The following is a 5,257-nucleotide window of genomic DNA, read 5'->3' on the forward strand; positions in this document are numbered from 1 at the left end:
GTTGGGATCGCTGGCCGCAGCAGTGATGAGCACAACACAGCGTACAGTAAAGTGCACAGTGGAAACCGTTCTCTGTGGCCAGAGTGGGCTTCAAAACCCGTCATGGTCAAGGCCACGGCTTGCAAGGCCACTGAGGGTCGGTTTTCTGCATCACCTGCAGCATGTCCTACTGAGAGGTATCCTGGGCGAGGGACTACTGTTATGTCCATTTCAGAGATAAAGAACTGAGGTCCAGAGACGCACCTACCCAACTACTGCATGCCAGGCACACACACCAGACAGCTAGGCAGGGATGAGGCGGTTGCACACCGAGCCCACTCTCAGAGAAGGCGCTTGATCGATACAGATCGACGGAACGGGCTCCTTCAAAGTCTTCGTGCCCAGCAGAGGGGCACTGGGAAGAAACATCACAAGCAGCCCAAGGCCTCCTCAGCTCCTGTCAGCCATGCACGCCTCTGGGAGGGACTGCTTCTGCTCCAGCCGGTTTCCATTCTCGTTGGAATGCAGCCCCAGGGAGCCCTGGCAATGGCCTGTGTCAGCCAGCTACGAAAGGTGTTAGCTAATGGGGTATTGATTTTTTTTTTCTCCTAAGAAGCCAAATTGCAGGTGTTGCTGCAATCAATAGCGAAGGAGAGAGAGTGGGATAAGAGCAGAGCGAGTGTTCAGCCCCAGAAGGACCCGAGCACATCTCCCCAGCTCTACCAGTCTTCCCCGCTCTTCCTGGGGACACGAAGACAGAGCTGGAGGCTGGGATGGAAGGGACGCTCAGCGGGGCCGGACAGCAAGTCACATGCTCTGCCTGGGCCGCCTCCTGGGGCCCTCGCCATGGTCGTGGTGTGCAGTGACTGCTCAGCAGAGGAAGAAACTCACGTTTGGAAAGAGCAGGGCCCTCGGCCAACAGCACACAGCCACTGAGGACCAGAACTGGGAGCTGAGTCTGTGTAGCCGCACAACCTGAGTGGCCTACATCACGCTAAGAAAACCCTGAGACAGACTTGCAGAGAGCGTCCCAGGCACATCCCGCCAACAAAGCTGTTTCTAAGCAACACCAGCATCTCAGTCAAGTTGAGCCACACAGGCACCTGGGGCAGACGTGAACCTGGAGGAACAAGAAGGGTGTCACACAGATACTCGGCAAGTGGTTATTAAGTGCCTACTGTATGCCAGGCTCTAAGGGGTGCACTGGGGAAAGAGGGCTGAGCAGAAATAGATACTCCCTACCTTCATCAGGCTTGTGCACAGGGATGGACACACATTGACCAGAAAATGGCATGGGATGATTCTAAAAGCCCAACCGTTTCTAGGCTCTGAAGGGACAGAGATGGGAACGGTGACTGTGGACAACCAAGGGAGCTGACCTGGTCCAGGAGGTCGGAGAGGGCTTCTTGAGGAAGCAGTGCTTGCTCTGAGACCTCCAGGGTGAGGAGGAGCTGAAAAAATAGAGCATCTGGGGGCCGGCACTGTGGCGCAGCAGGTTAAAGCCCCAGCCTACAGCACCAGCATCCTACATAGGCGCCGGTTCGAGTCCCAGCTACTCCACTTCTGATCCAGCTCTCTGCTATGGCCTGGGAAAGCAGTGGAAGATGGCCCAAGCCCTTGGACCCCTGCACACATGTGGGAGACTCAGAAGAAACTCCTGGCTTCGGATCGGCACAGCTCTGGCCATTGTGGCCAATTGGGGAGTGAACCAGCAGATGGAAGACCTCTCTCTCTGCCTCTCCTTCTCTTTCTGTGTAACTCTGACCTCAAATAAATATATAAATCTTTTTAAAAAGACACATAGGGGAGCACATGCAAAGGTACAGAGGCAGGAGGAGGGTATGGCTGACTGAGGTTCTGCAAAAAGTCAGTGTAGCTGGAATGCAAAGAACAAAGAGGCGCCAGGGGCCAGGCCTTTTAAGTGAATTTATCTTTATGCAAAGGGAAACAGGGGTCCATCGAAACACTTTAACCAAGGGGATGGGTGAGCATTTACCTGGCCAAGCATTAGGGTGCTGGGTTGAAAATGGACCTGAGACACAGAACAAAGATGGGAAACAGGAAAGAGGCCTGTCTGGCCCTCTGGGCCCACCTGGCTGCAGCCAAACCATGAGGGGTGGGCTGGGCCAGCTCAGGGGGCAAGGAGATGCTTCCCTCCCTTGAGCCCAGGGACAGCCGCCCCTCCCAGAGGTGTGCAGTTAATGTACCTGTGGGCCTTTCCCCCTTCCCTGCCGCTCTGCCACACCCTCGCCGCCACTTCCTGGGGTCACTTCCCAAAGAACCAACCACTGCTCAAGCTTTTGTATCAAGCCTCACTTTAGGAACTCCCAAAGACAGACAGACCACTGCGGTAGAATGGTTTAAAAAAAGAAAAAATCAGGAGTGACTAGAAGTGAGGCTGCCACAGACCTCAGTGTTATTATTCACTTGCTCCAACAACTACTCACCCTTTCAATCACCACCTCCCTCCCTCATTCATGTCTCCCTCCACTCCTTCAGTGGTAACAGAACCCATTGAGGGGTTAAAGAAACCTCCTCTCTGGTTCCTGTAAGTGAGTTGTCGGCCAGTCGGCCAGCGCCGCGGCTCACTAGGCTAATCCTCCGCCTGCGGCGCCCGCACACCAGGTTCTAGTCCCGGTCGGGGCACCAGATCCTGTCCCGGTTGTTCCTCTTCCAGTCCAGCTCTCTGCTGTGGCCCGGGAGTACAGTGGAGGATGGCCCAAGTCCTTGGGCCCTGTACCCCATGGGGGACCAGGAGAAGCACCTGGCTCCTGCCTTCGGATCAGTGTGGTACGCTGGCTGCAGCAGCCATTGGGGGTGAACCAACGGCAAAGGAAGACCTTTCTCTCTGTCTCTCTCTCTCACTGTCCACTCTGTCAAAAAAAAAAAAGAGTGAGCTGTCACTGAGTACACACTCACCTCTACCCAGGGGTGAATCAAACATCACACCTCCATTTTTGTGCAGAAAAAAAAAAATCCATTCTTTTGTTGAGACAATGGAATTCCATTAAGGAGCCTTTGAGAGAATAACCTAAAAGCACAGATTTCCCCGAGCTCTCTCTCCACGGGACACCAGGGGCCTGGAGAGACAAGTGCACGGCGTGTCTAACCTCCATAGATCAAGCGTGGCCATTGCTCAGCCCACTCCTTCCACAGGGCAAGCTGCTTCCTACAGGCTGAGCTTGTATTTCCATCCGAGGAGGAAAGTGCTTCTCTCTTTTCTGAAACGTCTCCAACATCTGAAAAGGGATCAGAAAGCAATTTCGTTCCTTATTTTGTAAGGTTCTGCACTCACTGTCTCCTTTCTTCTATTCCCTTTTTCCAAATGTTGATTACAGTGTTTATTAAACATCTACTCCACGTTAAGTGTTTCATGCTGTTTCACTGAACCTGCGTAACAGCCCCGTGAGGTACATGCCATTACTGTCATCCCCATTTTATTGAAATGTGGGAACAAGACCCAGGGAAGTTGTGTCTCATCTGCTGGACATAGCAGGGAACTACTAATCAAATGCAGACTTGAAGATCTTGATCATTGCACTACAGGGACTTCCTGCTTTTCTTACTCAAAACTTTTGGAGCCTTAAAGGAAGGTTCCCTCCAAGTCGAGAAGCAGGATCCTGCCCCCAAGAGAGTGCGTGAGAAGACAAGTCATGGCTGCTCTGATTCTCGGTACCCCCATCAAGTCCTCCAGGACACGGCCCTACTGACCTGTGCCTTGCCAGCCCCTACTTCTCTATGCCTTTCCCTTTTTTAAGATTGTTTTACTTATTTTCAAAGTCAGAGTCACAGAGGGGGAGGGAGGGAGGGAGGGAGGCAGGGAAGGATAGAGAGAGGGTAGAGAGAGATCTTCCATCTGCTTGTTTACTCCCCACATGGCTTCAACGGCTGGAAAGTTCCAGGACTCCCAACCAGGTGCAGGGGCCCAAGCACTTGGGGCCACCTTCCACTCTTTCCCAGGTCACCAGCAGGGAGTCGGATTGGAAGTGGAGCAGGACTCAAACTGGCACCCACATGGGATGCCGGCATTTAGGACCAGGGCGCTAACCCGCTGAGCCATAGCGTCAGCCCCAGAGACTACAACTCTTGATGGAGGAGGTAAGGTTCTAACGGAGCATGGAAGATGGGAGGTATCATGGCCACCATCTTTGGAAATACACCCTGGCACTATCTACATAAAGGCTGTCCTGTGATCTCCAGCGAACTGCTCTAGACTGTTCCCCACACCTGACTTCTAGAAGCCAATATCGCTAACGAAGAGAAACTCAGAAAACCCAGGATGTTCGATGTACAATGGTGAGCTGCCTAATGCTGTTCAGTCCCAAGGAATATCAAAGGATGCAGCAAAGCCCTCAGGTAAGATAAGATCAAAACATTGCCTTCTGCTCTGTTTATAGGTTGCCATGGTGATGGGAAGGTAGAATTCAGAAGTGGCTAGAGATGTTATCAAAATACAGGAGTTTATAAAATCTTTGTCAGACTTCAACACACACACACACACACACACACACACACACCCCTCTGTCCAAGGCATGTAGAACTGAGTAATCACAAAGACTCAAGGTAAGAAATCGGGGGCGAGCATCATGGTGCAATGGGTTAAGCTGCAGCCTGTGTTGCTGGCATCCCATATGAATGAGTCAGTTGAGTCCTAGCTTCCAACTCAGCTTCCTACTAATGTGCCTGGAAAGCCAGCAGAATATGGCCCAAGTTCTTGGGTCTCTTCCACCCAAGTGGGAGACCTGGATGAAGTTCCCAGCTTCTGGCTTCTGTCTGGCCCTGCCCTGGTCATTGCGGCCATCTAAGGAATGAAGCAGCAAGAGGAAGACCTCTCTGCTTATCTCTCCCTATCTTTGTATAACTCTGCCTTTCAAATAAATAAATAAATCCTTAAAAAAAGAGGTAAAAATCAAAAATGAATTAATTGAATCTCCAGACTGTTCTGGATAATAGTCTTCTGTCTTCTTTGAGGTGACCTTCGTATCCCAAAGAGACACAGGAGCCTGCAGGCAACACTGGGTTCTGCCTCAGTTTCCGGAGAGGCCTGTGTGTAGCTTTGTCCCAGGCTTCATCAGACTCTCATCTAATTGTCTGAATACTCCTCCTCTTCCTCCATGGTTGCAAACAGCTACTTGAGAAAAGGGACGGTGGCTCCTTCATCTACAAATCCCAGCACATAGCACCTGTCCCGGCCACCCAGTAGGCACTCGATCAGTGTCATGAAACTGAGTTTGCTGTCACCACTTCTTTTCTTCCCACAGTGCATCTGCCAACCCAT

This window comes from Oryctolagus cuniculus, chromosome 19 (assembly GCF_051225735.1).
Source record: "Oryctolagus cuniculus isolate XC-2025 breed Fujian yellow rabbit chromosome 19, ASM5122573v1, whole genome shotgun sequence".
In the NCBI taxonomy this organism is placed as follows: Eukaryota; Metazoa; Chordata; class Mammalia; order Lagomorpha; family Leporidae; genus Oryctolagus; species Oryctolagus cuniculus.